Raw genomic sequence first — 17943 nt, forward strand, 5'->3', positions numbered from 1 at the left:
TATTTATTTATATCTTCCTTTCCAGTAACTGTACAAGGCACTAGTATGTTCAGAAAAATGTACCTCTTGAAAAAAACCCAAAAACTTGCTTCCTAGATTCCATATACAGGCCAAAAATCTCTTATTTACATTGATAAATTGTTCTTGGATCAGCTCATTTTACAGTAAGGTATGGAAGAATTTCTTCAAGTCTTCGGAGAGAATAACATGGAGGGACTATGTTTCCACCCTGCATTTAGAATCTGCCAACTTCAGTGTAAATAAAGCACATATTTACACACCCTAGTAGGCCAGTTTAGCTTAATCACATTCTTAGGGATTGCTAAATTGGGGTGCAGAGTCATTCCCTCAGTGGTTGCTCAGAGGCTGGTTCATTCCCTTACAAGATGCCAGCCTCAATATTCCCATCCATACTGATGAACAGACCTCTAAAATATCACCCATAGATTCTTGCTGATAATGAAAAATCAATGTCACAAGTGTTTCCCTATGTTTCAATACACTTTGTAGTGTCTACATAACATAGCAGCAGTCTTCTCTGGGCAAATGCTGCAGCATTTAAAAGGAATTTATAAATGCTGGGTCTTACAACACTTAGAAGAAAAAAATCTTTCAAAGAAGTCCTATAGGCTGAATGCAGAAAATCCATTAAGAGGTTATTCCATTTCTATGATGTTTACAGTGAAAACATTCCTACAACACTTCAGCTATTTCTTCCCTATTTAATCCTCCAGAACTTCTCCATAAATACTTGCTGTTTTAGTCTAAAAGTGGAAAGTTAAATTCCCTTTTTGAAGCACTGGTTTTTGTCTCTTGAGGACAAGGAACATTTACAGAGCTCCATAAATAATAACTTTTTTGAAATCTAACTTCCTTATAATAAAGCACAGTAGCTTAATGCCCTAGAGGCCGTTTCTGAAGTTTCAACACTGGTAATTTATTAAAACTGTGATAACCATGTCTGATAAAAAGATAACTAATACCAAAAGAACAGAATGCCAAACTTCAATTAGTTCTGCTTCACACTGCAGTATACGAATTGCAGATCACTGCTGCATGCAGTGACAGGTATGAGGAATGATCATGAAATTCAGTCAATTGATTGCAGGGAGAAAAGGGGGTTTGGATGAAGGGAACTGCATTGTGTGTTATCAAATTATTAATTGATTTCCCTTAAGTGATCTCAGATCCTTCAAGACGTACATTCAAGCTGTTTGCTCCATTTAAACCCATAGTGCCCAGACACAGCTCTTCTAGATTGGCTGGACAGTAACTCAATTATAACACTTAGATGATGGAGGTTCACAAACAAACAAGTGAAAAAATGCATCACTGAGTTTCAGCTCCTGTAACCTTAATCTCTGAATCAGACCATCTTTCTACAAACATATGTCAGCATCTCACTTACAGGGACCGCTTTTGGCCTGGCATTTATTGGCTGCTAAACACAATGGCTCACTCTGTTCATGCCAGAGAAGTGGATGCTTCATACTGGCATAGTAAGGATGGAATAATCCATCAAAAGAAGGACATGCTCATTTTAAGAATGAATATTTCACTCAGTTCTGAGTAATACCATCTTTGGATATTCAGGATTCTCATGGACCGTTATCACATCCTTGCAAAGGGAAATGCAACATTCTGAGGTGCATTCCTCTGCCCTGGTTCACCTATTGCGCAAATCAGCATTTGACCAGTAAACAGGGAGGAGCATTTTCAGAAGACTGACTTTGTTTTCTTTGGTTTAATTCTTAAGCCTTTTTGATTTAGAGTAGTCTGTCCCCTCACTTTATGTTTCCAGGCACAAGTGGACAGAGCACCTCTCTAACACCTGGCAGAACAGGGCCCCAGACTCCAGATAAGGGAGCTCTTGCTTTTTGGATCAAGTTATCTCAGCCCAAATGAGGTCCTGTACCTCAGCTGAGCCATGGTCACTCACCCTGTTCATGGTCCTCCTGTACCTCAGATGCAAGGTAAAATGCTTCACAGTTTTCCTCCTGTGCACAGCGCTGCAGCAAGTGGGTAAGCTCCTGTACCACAGTTGGCGTCTGTGCCTAAAGGCACAACCTGCTCTCAACTGCAAATGTTATTCTTTCAGAGAAAGTTCTTAGCTGCTGTGAATTCTTCTTTGGTGGTCAATGCTACTGATTTTCTCTCTTTCACAGCTTCAAAATCCCTTGTTATTTACTTATATTATAGAAGCACGTAGAGGAGTGAACTGAGATTGTGACCCCATATTTCTAGGCAATATACAAACATGCTGTGGGAGAGAATTTCTGCCTGAGAGCACTTACAATCTAAACAGAAAACACAGGCACACTGGAGGAAGGGAAAACCAGATGCATAGAGAGGTCAACTGACTAGGAAAAGCCACCGAGCATGTCAGAGGCAGAGATGAGCACTGACCTTTGCTCTCTTGTGGACTAAAAACTTTCCTGTCTAGCACAAATGAGTTCTAAGACAGCCTTTTTTTTTTTTTTGCTAGTGTCACAAAATACATCCACTGAACCAGTGGTGTGTGAGGGAGTGGGGTTAGAGATTAGAGCAATGGGCAAGACTCCATGCATCCTGTCCTCCTCTTTCTGACATCTTGGGGCTTGGCCACAGTCTCATCTACAAAAAGAAATTTGAGGTTTTGTGCCTTCAACTTCTATTTGTCCTGCAGGAGATTCCATTAAACAACATAAGGTCTGTAAATCTGATACTCCCCCCTCTCTGCAGTGTCAGGTAGGAATTTACAACTCCAGACTATGCATTCCCTTATCTGAAAGGAGCATTGTGTGAGGTTTAACAGATCACGGTTTCTACAGTGTACCCAAATGGAAGTACTGTACAAATCCATGGTCTTATTATTAAAGACGGTTGTCTAAAGATTTAGTAAAGAATATCTGATACTAAATACTAGAACAAAAATGGTATTTTCTAAGATAAACAACAGTCATGTACAGGTTATAGCTTTTTTCACCTCTTCAGGAATTTTAGTGTACAAAGAACATGTTACAATGAAGCAGCTGGCTCAGTCTTAGGTGCTGTCAAATTAAAATTCATATCTGAAGCAAGCAGATTGTCTTGCCACTGCTTTAAATGTATTTTCAGTAACTCTTCTGTAAAGCATTTGTAACTTGATGCTGAATCCCATACAGAGGAGAATTTGAGCTTTTTAACATAATGGAACTTTGTCATCCCAATTTGCAGCTTTCAAAGGACCTGTGAGCCTCCACTGCAGGCAGGACTCCCAGTGCAAGCCTGTGTAGGTACAGCCTTGTCAAAATGCATTATAAGTAAAGTGCAGTAATAAATGGGACATCAGGTAGCAGTGCACGGCAGAGAACTGAGAGACAACAGAGCACAACCACATCAAAGGGAAAGGTCACAGCTCACCAGCCACATAACTCATTGTGAGGTTTTCGTAACCAGAAGTGCGTTATTATATCAGGGATGGGATTCTTCTGAGACCCAAAGGGAACACATGGAAAAAAGCAAGAGGAGAATGCACATTAACTAAAGGCAAGAGAGGTGCTGGATTAATGGGCTGATTCAGAGTGGGTTAAACCTCTCACTGACGCTGATAAGAAGGTTTGTGGAAGACTTTTACAGTTAACGCAAGCACTAACACAATGCCACAAGGATAGGTCCAAAGAGAGGGGAATCAGTGTAGGGGTACAAAAATGCTGGGATGCAGAGTTGTCCATAATGATAAAGAAGGGAGGGCACACTCTGCTCTGCCTGTCTGCTGAGCTTTGACAGCTGCATATTTACACAGCAATGTTAGATGAACACACCAACATGAAGCTTTGGAAGGAAGATACAGTTCTGAAGAAGAGAGATAAAGATGGCACTGCATTTCTGTTTCCACTATCTAGTGTTTGTATTTTTATCATTCTATGTAAAGAAAAATGTCAGTCTGTGCCAATGATTTCATTTAGCTGGTGATCTACTTCCTTTTGCTTGAAAGTGCTTAACAGTGCAATGATTTAGTTGCAAGTTCTATATGGGAATGTTTATCTTTTTTTGAAAGCTATTGCTTTTAAGCATGAAAAAGCATGGATGGGGCCAAATATAAATTGACAGACTCAGTAAACTGGGATGATAATGAAAAAAGACCTTAAAGGTCTCACCTATAGCCAGTTCAGAGTGAATGACAACATCTGGAGAATAGCAGAGAGGATGTTGGGGAAAGATGACAATGTTTTTCCCATTAGTGAAGATTGAAAGCATACAGAAACTGAGATGAGACTTTCAGCACGCTGGGTAATTAACTGCCACAGTAGAATTTGGTTTCTTGCCATGTCACATTCAGTTTACAGCTTAGGATAACAAACATTTACAAAATGTACTGGAGATTACAGAGACATAAGATTATATGTTAAATCAATAAAATCACTAAATAAAGAGGTTAAAATATACTGAGGGGAAAATAATTAAAGAAAAAATTCATTGCAGTCAAGCACAGGTCAGAAATATAAGTACAGCTGATGCACAGGCAGGTGCAGTTGTCACTGGCCAGGTGGGTATCACATAGAACTATTTCTCATAGCACCAGCACTGTTTATTCTGTAAAGAGCAGGCTTTGTTTTGGGGTTTCTTTTCTTCAGTTGATACAAACAAGGTACAACAAGCTATTTCTAAGAAGAGAGCCAACAAATGTAGTCACAGCAATGGTTTCCCTTGATATAGTGGAGGCAATTCTTCTTTCAAGGCCCCTCTACCGCCAAAAGATGTCCATCTCCACCCCTTTATGTTCTTTGGCAGAGTGGCCATTCAGAACCAAATCCCTCCTTCTTCTTTGTGGCCTCTGCTGATAGATGTGACAAGACTTCTAAGCAGCCTCCTCTTACTGTTTTGCACAATGATTTCTGGAGTAGGAGGTTCAAAACCCCCTCCAATGGACCAGCCCATATTCAGTACAAAATCAATTTACCATGGCTATAGTCTCCTTTGTATTTCTGCATCAAGCAAAGCGATTTTGTTCTCCTTCACTTTTCTGCTCTGGGTTTCCTTGCCATTGTAACTCTTTGAAGCTCACTGCTTATGGAGACATGTTAAGGGTTCTCCACTATACATTTTTTGCATTCCCTCCCCCTCTGCTTATGGACAAATCCTACACAGTCAACTGAGTGCAATTTTGTGCACCTGCATTAAAGGTTCAGCTATAAAACGCAATCTTTCCACATAAGCTTGAAACCAAAAATGTAATCACTGAAGCACATGTGAAATGCCAGCTTTCTGAAGTGGGGAAGTCTTGCATTCTTTATTCCTCTCCAGGTTGCATCACTGAATATACTTGTTCAGCATTTATTTGTTTGTTTTGAGAAGAAGCTAAAATAAGTTTGAGGAACTGTCCAATTTGGATTTGATTCTTACAACAATTAGGCTAAGATTCAGGAATCAAAATCAGCACTTCCTGCAGTATTAAAGAGACTAATGTAGAAGTAAGATGACATTTTCACTGTTCTGTGCCTCCTGTTTTTCTTTAGGGAAATCACATCTATTGCATTGGGGGGATGCTAATACTCTTTCAGATGACAAACACTGCAATATATTCTCATTAAAATTGTGTAAGAGGTTGAACATGGTTTGAGTGTTGTCTTGGCTTGGAAAAAAAAAAGAGGGCAGCGCACAATTAAATAAATAAATGTGCATGTGATTTATTTTATCCTATCAAAATTCTTTTCTGGTTGTGCACTTATGCTTGGTGTAGTACAATCAAAAGGGAAAAAAAAGGGCACTGGAAATCTTTAATTAAGTGAAAGCTGCATTATTGAGACCAAACGAAAGCTCTGAGACTCCTTTAATGAGCCAAGGCCAGTCTTGTGCAAGCCAGAGAGATTGAGAAAGTTTTGCAAGGCAGGCTGAAAACAGAGATCCTTCCTGAACCACAGGAACTTAAGTGAAACCAGACTCTCCCACTTGCTCTTCCCCAATTTAAAGTAATTGTTTTTGAGCTCCAATAATATGGGTAAAAAATTCTAAACCCTAAACTAAAAAGGAGTGTTTGTACTTTCCCTACTCAGTTCAGCAGATGTACGTGAGAATTTCCATTTGTTTTCTAGCACACCTAGGAAAAAGATCCAGACCCTTTTCCTACTATGATTTTGACATGAACTGCAGAAGCACATGGACTACTCAACTGCATACTTCTCAGCATTTCTGTTGGAAATTAAAAGGCAATTCTGCCCCAGTGGGCCTAAATCAGAGGTAGAGGTGAAACCCAACATATGGCTGGAAAAGCAGGCAGAAAGAAGGAGAAGGACCAGTGAGACAACAGATATTCACCATCAGGGAGTTCACATGGTGCACAGACAAGTGTGGTGTAAGCTTCCCAGGATGGTTTGTTGACAATACACATAGATTTTTAACCTTTAGACTCTTTGATTTTTATGGGGTTTGGTGCTCGGCATCATAAACTGTCAGGAAAAGGCAATTTTTGATAAATCACTAACAACCAAGAATAAGTAGGACCTTCCAGAAATTACCAGGCAGGGCTGGAAGAGAAAGTCAGCAATGAAAAGTCCTCAATGTTTCATAAAAGAGATTTCAGTATTTTTTATTGTTCTATAGCTACATTGTGCATTACATCTCTGCTTTCCTCCACCAGGCGCCTAATGCTCTTGATAAGCTAATTACAGCCTTCTGCTTATTTCATGTCAAGCTTAACTCCCAGTCTGAGCCTAGCCTGCAGTTCTGGCATGTATTTTCCTTAATCTAAGACCATCTGTGCTCCATCAGAAAGGAACACTTAAATACAGAGAAAGTGAAGAACCAAAAGTGCAGAATTCCCTGTATCCTGCCTCCACCTCCTCTCCCCAGCATTTTCAATGAAGTGTGAAGCAAACATCCATCCAGTCCTAAATACTCTGGAAGGCTCTGATGCAGCAATACTTTTCTGTGGTCAGTGGGGAAATGCAAGCCAAAAAGGACCTGAATCTCTCAATTTCTTCATATCAAGAGCTTAATAATTCAAATACCACCACATCCCCAGCAACATAAGCAGTGGTTGAGTCCAGCACTCAGTGTAAATCAGATACTTGTCTTGAGAAGAACAAGGAGTTGGTTTGGGGGAAAAAAGCAATGGGGTTGATTTATCAAGAATCCAACTGGTAGTTCTCAAGTCTATTTTTTATTGGAAGTGCACTACAATTTAAATCAAAACTGAACTGCAGTGTTAGGGACACTGGCTCTCTGCCACTCCTGTCCCACCACCAAAATTTCAAGTGTTTCTAAGCCCTACTGTCCCCTCGCTGCCCAGCCCAGCTGGACACAGCCCCCGCCTGCTGCCACTGCCAGAACCTGACCACTGTGCACGGCATTGATCCACCCCTCTTCCTCCCAAGGCTGGGAAACAGATGCCTTCAGACTCCCTGCTTGGTCTGTCACAGTTTGCCTTGCTTCTGCCTCCTCTTTTCCAACACCAGACGTCAGCACCTGATGCTGTAGTAAGCTCTGCCAAGCTTCATCTCAACAAGGAATGTATTTGCTCCTTCTCCTGCAAAGATGGCTCTGGTGCAGTGTCTTTTACTCCTTCCTCCCAAATCCTCCATTCTGTTCTCCACTCTGCACTCTCCTGCCAACCCAGGATTTATTTTTCAATTTCCTTCAGTTTGAGTCCTGCCCTTACATTCCCACTTCCACCTGGCTCTTCCCTCACCTCCCCTCTGGCACATTTGCATTTGACCTCTATCAAAGTCAAAGATTCCATAAATGAGTTTTGAGAATATGCCTTATAATTAAGATGAGGGAACACAAAATGATTCTACAACAGGATTAATGCAGCGTACTTCTTTGTGTTTCTTCCTAACTCATTTCTGGCAGTTTTCAAAGCTTTCACATTTATCTTCTATTGAAAAAAAAATTATTTTCCTTTTTTTGCCTTGTTATTAAACCCTCAATAACTGATCTCACAGCAAAAGCTACTAAATTTGTAACAATTATATTAGCCACATACATTTTTTCTCCTGTCACTGTGTTTACCACTATTATATTTATGAACCATTGATCATTCCTTTCTGCCCCATGCATCAAAATTCTATCCTCTTAGGCAATTGCAGTTTGTCTCTTAATATTCCCAGGCTAAGTTAGGAATTTTTTTTCCCCACATTCTTAATAAAGCTTAAATCACTTCTCTCTGGGCGACCTCACAGTCCTGTTAGCTCTTTTTCCTTACTTATAAGGAAGTAAAATACTTTTTTTCTAAAACCTCAAAACCTTGCTTTGTCTCCTGTCTGAAGTAAATAGTCAATAATTAGTGTATAGAATTCTTGACAGAAAAGTGTTTCTGATGAAAACATATTTTTATTAACCCTCCCCCACATTCCTTCCAAGCTGTTTCTTTTTCACATAAATTTGCAGGTTTATTCATATTCTAAGTATTTTTATCTGAAGGGATACATTTGTATAGCATTCTTCCCCTAGCAGACCCCAACTATTCTATTTTTACATTCAAAGGTTTTAATTCAAAATGTTTAGAAAACAAGTAGTGAAAAAGGGGTCCATTTTAAACACATGGACATGCTGGAATTGCCTAATCGCTTACCTAAAAAGAAGTGAAGATAACAACTGCTTAATACTACATTTACTATGAATCACGGCATGACAATTTTGTAGGCATCACAGTTATGGCAAATTTCCTATATTTACAAGTGCATGTAATCACATATAACATTTAGATCTAAAACAAAATGCCACATATTTCAGAGCACTTCAAAAGGACAAAGTGTCATTTTCTCAGCTTCACATCTAGAGAAAGGAAAGCTCAGACTGGGGATAGCTAGAAACCACCTTACCTCTTCACAGCTGTCTGCAATGAAGCAGCCAGCCCATGCTATCCAAACTCTCCTTACAGAGAATTGAGAAAGAATATTCATTTTTCTGCATGTGCCCTTCCCCCAGCTCACCATTCTTGGTCTCTGCAGTCTCAGAATAGTCTCTTACTTGGTCATGTTAGTGATAAAAATGTAATAGGTAGCTATAACCATGGTGTGGTATCTTCTAGATGAAAGAAGCATTTCAGTGACAGTAGAATAATTTAAGAAAATTGTTCCCATTAACTGCTCAAGCTGCAATGTCACCCAGCAACTCATTTATGCCACATTCCCTCACCCTCCTCCAGCAACATTACCCACCTTTCCTATCCCATGGCTCACCCAGTAGCAGGCAACCCACAGCAGCTATTGCTTGATCTCCTTCAGCTGAAGGTTTGCTGCTGATCCTCCTCCAGCCCTGAAGAAAAGTTTCTGAGGATGCAAACTTCCCATCCTTCTCCAGTCGGTGGCTGGAGATGCCAGAGGCATAGTCAAGGTTGTGCCTGTTAACCCATCTGCTCTCTTAGAGTGTGGGGTGGGCTCTCCTTGAGCTCAGCCTGGGGAAAGCAGGTGAAACCTTGGAGGCCAAAGCTCTTTGAGGTTTTCAAAGGATTCAGGGATTCAGCTGCACCTGCCATGCTGAGACAGAATCAATATCCTGTGGGAGTGACGAGCAAACTGTTCCCATCCCAGCTCCCCAGCTCTGGGTGTCTGGTAACAGCTGTGCAGGCCACGTCTGTGACTGCTCCATAGCTCCAATAATCCCCTCCTATTAGTCATTCAGAACTGCTGCGCTTAAAAGAAGCTGTAAAACACACATCAGCTAAACTGTTACTAACAGAGAAAAGCAGGATTATTTACCTGGGAAAAAATACACACAGTAATATGAAATGTGTTTACTATAAAAATATTTTTTTCTTTTTTTGCAAAGAGCTCAATAGTTGGTTTTAGAGGAAACGTGAGGTCATTTGTAGGCCCTTGAGAGATGCAAATCAATAAATGGTGATTTTTTTTTAATGCTCTCATTATAAATGACTGGATGCTAACAGGGTCAAACTGAATCCTGTGCACAGAGCCAGTGCAAGGGACATGAATCATTTAGATCTCGCTTAAGCTCTGCTTTGAGAACAAAATGTAGATACTCCTCTGTAGTCTCAGTCTTTAAAAAGCGCCAACCTGCTGCTTTTTTTTTTTTTTTTTTCAGTAATTGGCCCACGTACTCCATTGTTCATCTTGTAATATGCCCAATGTGCTCCTCTGCCGGGATCCGCGGGCAGCTCCCGCCACAACCATCTTGTAATATGCCCAATGTGCTCCTTTGTGTTTTCAAGGACTCCTCTCGCTCCTGGCTGCGCAGCACTTGCGGCTCAGCTCCCGCGCCAGGGACGGGTCCCTTGGCCGGGCAGGGCTGCCCTCGGCCGGCCCCGCAGCCTGCGGCCTCTGCGGGATCCGCGGGCAGCTCCCGCCACAACCCCGGGCCTGCGGAGCGGGGACACCGCGGGAGGCATCCCCTCGTCCTCAGGACAGGGTGCAGCAGGAGCTGGCTGCGCTGGCATGCGGAACTCGGTCACTGCTCCCGCCTCGGCCGCTCCCAGCCGAGGTGAGCATTAAACCCTAACCCCAGCGATCGTGTCCCGCAGCCTTAACTGGGGCACGAGCGTCTCGGAAACGCCTTCTGTGCTTTTGCCTGTACAGCCAGCGAATAAACCACTCCCGTGCCTAAAAAATATCCCACATACCTAAAGTAATAAGAATTTAGAAAGCACATTTTTGTATAAATCTCATTTTGTATAAATCTTGGCGCAGGTAAGGTGTTGTTGGCTCAGGTACACTGATTTGCCTCTCAGAACGTCTGCAGGGTTTGCTGACAGCAGCCACAGATGAGTGAGTTTGTCAAGCAGGGGACAGCCATAAGCACATTGAGATCTCCCAAAGCCTCCTGGAGCTGCTGGAGTGGGAAGCAGCCCACAGAGAACAAGGGCTAAACATGCAAACCAAAATATATTTTGCAATCATAAAGAAGCAACATTGGTGTCAGGAAATGAGAAGTCCCAGGAATTTATTTTTCTTTTGATTTTCTTTTTTTTTTCTTCCCTTTTTAAAGTATGTCTAATGGTCCTGACTGTAAGTTGCAAGGAATAAGAGCATTAGTCTTCATTCCCTACACATGAAATGCCTGACAGGGTTTTATCAAATAAGGAGTCCAATATGCTGCTGTTATCAGTAAGTGACTTCAGCAGCTAATTAAATTCTCAGTTTCTAAATCCTGCTCATAATGTCTGCTGACAAAGACCAAAACCCCTGTAGTAATTTTGGCTTCTAGGTGAGGTGAGGCTGGGAAGGAGAGAATGCCAACTAACAAATTACTCAGGGAAGCAGGCTGGCAATCCACAGCTGACATCCATCATGTAAACCTCACTTTACTGTGCGAGCAGAACAGGGTAGCTCCCCTCTGGATGCAAATCAGCTCCGTGGCCTTCACTGACTCCAGGAGGGCTGCCCTGCTTAAAGTACAAATCCAAATAGATGCAGCTCCTGGACCTCCTCTGCAGGGATGCTATACCCTATGTATATGACCCTCCTCTCTATGGGTACAGATATAAAAGAGATATATAAAAATATATATATATATATATGTATAAGAACTTCCTATACTATGCCTAAATACTCACTTTAGAGAGCAATTACGTTGATCATGACTAGACAGGAGACTCTGAGCCAGTTTAGCAGACCTATGAATGTGCATATTGAAACATTTTTTACTCACTAGAGCATGCAGTATGTTCTTAACTCAGAGAATTCTCAAAAGAAAACTGGTATTTATTTAAAGCTAAACCTGGGCTTAAAAGCTTTTCTGGTTATAAATGGACTCATGAGCTGGGTTCTCTCAGACAGAGGGGATGTTGTGTTCAGAAATCACTCAACACTATGGACTGTGAGAAGAGATTTGCTTTCTCTGCTCTCTGAATTTCAGCTGATGAGTAACATCAGCAGAACTTTGGTTCCCAAGAGCAGATGCTGGAGCCCATCACCGAGTACAGTTCCCTGCAGTGAGGAGCTGGAGAAGTGTGTCCTTGAAGAATGAGGTGTGACCTTCAGACATTGTCACCTCCAGCCTGGCATGCATTATTTTCATCTCTCATTCCACATAGAAACTTCTCTCTTACATAAATCTTGGGAAGGATGACTTGCACCTGAAAGCTGCAATCTAGCTCCTGACCAGTCATTTTAAGAAAAGGAATATTCAGGGAGTAGATTTTATTTGGGGACCCTAAACCATAAGAATAAATAGCTGAATTTACCAGAAAGTTTTTCCAGGCAATATAAGCTTTATTATAGAATAGCTTTAAACCTCTAGGCTGAGAGTGAGAGAGTTTAGGTGCAGCTTTGGAAGGTGATTTATGAATAGATTTATATGTTAATCTGTTAATAAAAAATGTTTCATAGTGATAAAATATGTGACAACCAGGACTCAGCTATGAGCCACATATTAAAGGCTGCATCTGCTCTAGTAGAGGTCTTTTGATTATGTTTTTAAATGAGGGAACTGCACTGGCCTGAAAATAAAGAAATAAATGTTGTATCTAGAAATATGTGCCGCATAATTCAAACACGCATCTGGGATTCTGCAAGAAACAAATAATAAACTGCTTCTGGAAAGTGAAGCTTATTCCTGAACATTTCAAAATAGAGTTCCTGTCAGGCAACTCAATGGTACATAAAGATAGGCAAAGTATTCTTACTCTTTCCCAAAATTACTTCCAAAGCTGAATTTTAAATTGGATGATAATCTTCACATTCCAACTAGATTGGAGAAATAAATACCTTCAGCAAAGCTGGGCCAGCCCAGCCCTGGGCTTGTGCTGTGTTATCAATGTCTAATTTTCTCATGATCTTTGAAAGGATATTTTGAAAAATAGGAACAGCTCTGGCTCAAGGATGTTTCTGCAAGGCAGTCTGAAATGCAGTACTTTTACCTCCCTTCTACTGGCAAACCCCACTTGACAGAGCACTTTATAGAGGAGTGCTGCATCCCTATTTCACATTAAACACCAGGCAGACAAACTGGGCAGATTAACTTTACCTCAGGCATCCATGGGCAGAGCTAGCAGCAAGAATTTGCTCCTCCAAGCCCAATCTGGTGCCTATCCAGCAACTCTTGTGGATAGAAGATTTTTCTAACATTTGCAAGTTTTCTGATAATTGCCAGGCCTTTATGAACATATTGTGGATCCTTAATATTTCTCAGAGAAGTATTTTCATCAGGAAAGATTACTTGAGTGACAATTTGTGCTGTAAACTATATTACTCACTGTTCCCTGTTGATTTTGTTTATCATATTTTATTCAACTATACAGAGAAAAACCAAGCTAAACTCTGCCACCTCTCCTCACACTTCTATACACTTACAGAGCATGTTTCTCATCAGCAGATATAAGTGTGGCACTACTGAGCCCTAAATAAGTAGAAAATAATGCATTTAATGCTTGGTTTGATTCAAAGTCCAAAAGACAAAACCTGTTCCATTTGTTGCTATGTGACATATTGAGGACTAACAGGCAAGTTTTATTATTATTAACTACAGTTTGTTGATATATGCTGTTGATTTACCAGTGATTATGCCACAGAGTTAAAGATCCCTTCAGGGAGTAGCAGGGAGGGAAGTGTGTCTTCAGGAGCAGCTGTGCAGTTTAGGAGCTTCATCTCTGTAGCAGGGATGTTGCTGCTTCTTAGACCAAGGGAAGAAAAACTGGAGTAAAACCATCCTTATCAGAAATGCACTGGGTAGGTGGCTGCAGTTTATCTGCCACAGGACATGGAAATGTTTTGTCTCTATTGCAGGTTTGAAAAAATGCTTATTCCAAAACCCCAACAATATCAGCAGAAAGAAATTTATTTCAGTAAGGTTCAGGTCATGATTTAAGAGCTGATACTGCCTCAGTATATTGATAAATTACTTTAAGCTTGGTTTTAAGTCTTATGCCTCAGTGGGACTGAGAAAGTACATCAAGTTTTGCCCTAGTGACTGGGCAGCACTATCCAAACTATGCCCCCATGAATATGGGGGATCTTATTTAGAAATATGAAGCCAAATTTCAGAAATAAATGAAGTTGTGTGTTCTGTAGCATTTTTGTGTTTTGCAGTGGGGTACCAGTGGAGCTGTAATTGTAGACCTAGGTGGTACTGGACAGTGTGGAACTCCACAGGCAATCCTTCCTAATTCAGGTTTATGACTACTGGGGAACTCACACACTCTCTCTCTTCACTTAATCCACACTTCCATTTTTGTCCTTAGGAAAAAAATATTAAATTGTCAACTAAAGCATATTTTGATCTCAATCTTTTTGTTTTTCTCAGGTGAAATAACTTATGTCTTCCAAATAGTTTTGCAATAGAATAGAAAATTTATTCTTTCACAGTCTGTTAAAATACAGTACAAACTCTTGAAGTACTTTAAATACTTGAAACACTACTAGCCTGACATACCAGCACACAAACTTCATAGCACTGCTTAAAAACTTTTTAATAAGAGATATTCCATTAAAAGAAACAATTGAAACCAAAATATTTTATGAAATTCTAGCATTTTCTATTACCCTTACTAGATGAGAGTCCAGAAGGACACCTTAGATCCACAGAGAAGGGGAAAGGAAAGGAAAATAAGAAAGAGGAAAGGAAAATGAAACAGAAAAGGAAAGGGAAAGAGGAAGAGGAAGGGAAAGGGGAAGAGGAAAAAGGCTGCCCCAAACAAACAAGGACAATTGTTTGAGATGAAAGAAATGCCCATGTAAATGTTCTCTTTTGATGCTTCAGAAAATAACTTGACCCAGAGTATTTGCATGCCAATTAACCACATGTCTATCTCATTCTCCTTCAGATTTTAGAAAAAATGTCAGAGGCTTGTTTTCATCCAAGTGCAAAAAGATTGGAAGTCTTTGTATCTCAAAAAGGTTGAAAAAATAATTTCCTACTCAGTTTAATTGAGAACTAAGAATCCAGGTAAAATCACAGTGAGCAGGGGGTAGGTACTGTACTGTGATTTATGAAATGCCAGCCAAATAGCCTGCTTTTAACACACACCCCAGAATAGCATTCCTTGCTAAGAAATCCCAATCAGTACTGCGAATTTTAAAAATTTTGCTTAAAGGCTTATGTTTTTAAAATGACCCTTCCACCTACTCTATTAATTATCAACTCCAGTATAAAACTGACTTCTCTATGGCCTCACCATGAAAGCTGCAGATTAGGAGCTAGCCTTGATTCAGATCCATGCATAAATTAACCAGCATGCTGTCCAAGTGCACATGATTTAAAAGAAGTCTTCTATAAAATGTCTAGCAACAAGAGGTTACAATACATATAAGACAATCATTTAAAGACAGATATGAAACAGAGATTTTGTTTAAAAGAGATGCTGAAGATTTAGGGAAGAGTATCCATTTTAAAACTGTGCTTTTTGACTGCTGCAAGAATTTGAACGCTACATGCCAAAGTTTCCAATATTAACAGGTGCTTTTGGACACCCCACCTCAAGATGCTGATTTTCAGTCATTCTTTAACAAGGTTCTTCAGTTTTGGCAAGTGAAAGAGGTAGACAAAATCACAAATGATCCCCAAAATACCTGAGCCATAACTTCCTTACGGATATTGGAGATCAGACAAAAATGTTTTTCACTAAAGTATTAACCACCACAAAATTCTCGTGCAACTAAAACGCATTTGATGAAAAGCTTCACAGGTTCCAAATGAAATTTCTGGAACACATGTCAGAAACAAAGAGAGGAGGAGGAAAAACTTCTGAAAAGTTGTGACATTTGGTTCTGTGGAGCAGGAAATGAACTTGTTCTGTTTCAGTTTTTTCCTCCATTCCACCTACTAATTCTCATGTAAAAGATTAGTGCCTTGGAGAAACAATCTCAGCAGAACCAAAAGAAAATTCTAAGTGAGGAGGAAACATCAACATATGATAGAGCAGATGAGAGATAAGAAAGAAAAAGAATTGACCCCTTACTATAAAGGGGCCCAAGAGTTGACACATCCCAAAATCAACCTCTCTTCCTTCACTCCCCTGAAATCAAAATCCTTCTATAGGGAAATGCTGTCTTTCTTACACAATTCTTAATCAACAACTTCCCACTTAATACTAAATTTTGTCTTTTAATTTACTGCAATTCTAAGACAGTAACTTCCTATCTAAACCACGTGGCATGCCTCTTTCCCACAGGAACTGTGCAGCCTCAGGATACAGCACAAGAACACTTAGGAAAAAACAGCTTTATACTTCATCGAACCATGCTTAGAGGGGTACATTCCTCTCCCTGCCAGGCTTTGTCCCACAGCCAACACATCCTGATGTCTCTCTCCCTAGACTGTGCTCCTCATGTTTCTGCCCTCACTTTGTGGAAGTACAAATGCAAGGGAGCAGATATCTGTCATCACAAACCTGCACCGTGAAGCAGATTTAACACCACTGGCAGGATGACAATGAGGTTTCATGAGCAGAAATAAATCAGAATACAATCTCGAGATGAAAAATTATCCCAATTCAGGCCTGGAAAGATCCACACTGTATTTTATTTACAAGCAAAGAGGAGATACAAAATGCAAATTGACATTATGATTATTTCTTGAAGTGCACTCTTACCCCTATAGAACTAAATGTAAGTTCCTTGCATTTCTTGTCTCACTTTCAGATCTGACCTTTAAAATGATGCATGGTGAAGGGAAGGTGGTGCCTTTAAAAAGCATCATGAGCTTTATGGAGTCAAGCCAAGCAGCTACTTAGGCAACCATTAGGTTGGGAAACAATCACTTCCATCATTCCCAACACGTGTGTCAACATAATTCCATGCTCTCTTTGTCATGCAAAAAGTCTTGGCAAAGTAACCGGATACACCCAGAAAGCAGGAGCGAACTAAGCTCATTATGTTAACCGGAGATCCCACAGCAGCCTCCAGTGCCATAGAAGGAGACTTCCCATGTTCTGCAGTGTAGAAAAGGAAACTCACTGCGCTGAAGAGGGCCAAGCCTGGCTTCAGAAGCGTGTGAGGGAGATTCACAATTGGGTTTTGTGGAAGGGGATCCCTGACAAGTGGCAGAGGCTGTGTCAGGCAGTGTGATAACAGGCGTTGCAGAAGGTATGACACCTCTCATGACTACGAACTTCCCTCTTCTGTGTGCTCACTGGAAACATTCCAGCCATGCTGATACAGCTCTGCAAAAGGGAAGGCACTGCCAAATGGGAGTAGCAGTTTCTCTAACTCTTTATTGTTGTCATTGGTAACTCTGGACTTTGTTTTCCTTTTAAAGGAAGATTCAATGCATTTTACAACCATTAAACATCTTTTCTTCTCTCCAGCTATACTTGTACTCTTACTAACAGCAAAACATCAGAATGGTTGGCAATACTACCCTAATGGCTTCTTTGTGTGGTCAGGTACAGGAGCAAGGCCTCTCAGCCTGCCTGAAAAAAATACTGAATGCTTTTTGGTGATCCAGCAACTATAGAAGATGGTAAGTATCCCAAAGCATAAGTATTAATTTATTTAAAGATAAGCAGCTGATGTTTTCATTAACAATTTTAGCTGCATCTTTCAATTCCAGGTTCAGTGCTGTGAGAATAAAGTCCTAATAGTGTTGGATATTTCCATGTGCTTTAAAACTTCAGCTGCTTTACCTTGGTAAAGGCAATGGTAACACACACTTTTCAACCCCTTTTGCCTCTTGAATGCTTGCAAGTCTAATAATGGTCTTAGTAATGCATTCAGCAAAACACAGCTCCAAAACAATACATGTTCACAAAGGCCTGCAAGGGCTAAAATGAAGATGGATGAGAATAGTAAAACCTTCTCCAGAATGTTGCTGACATCTCTAAAAAAAGCCAAAGACTTCTACTGATTACTGTGTTTAAGCCTATATCAGTCACACTACACGCTTTCTTCCTTAAGATGCCAAATTTTTGGCAGATGCCATTACCACCCAAATACTTGAGAATCAAAACCAAACAGCACCATCCAAGTGGACAAGTGTAGCAGAACCCTTCCCCCAGCATTATCACTGGAGTGGGAATAAGCATTTGGTTCTGACTCTGTCTTCTCCCTGCTCCACCACTTCGGGCAAATTTACACTATATAGGTTTCT

At 40.5% G+C, this 17943-nt stretch overlaps 1 protein-coding gene across 5 annotated transcripts in view; it reads right to left on the reverse strand.

Moving 5' to 3' along the window:
- The window catches only part of SEMA5B (semaphorin 5B), a 269780-nt gene that overhangs the window by 86862 nt on the left and 164975 nt on the right, over positions 1-17943 (reverse strand). The window lies entirely within an intron of this gene.

Source organism: Passer montanus, unplaced genomic scaffold (assembly GCF_014805655.1).
Source record: "Passer montanus isolate IOZ18808 unplaced genomic scaffold, ASM1480565v1 scaffold1, whole genome shotgun sequence".
Lineage (NCBI taxonomy): Eukaryota > Metazoa > Chordata > Aves > Passeriformes > Passeridae > Passer > Passer montanus.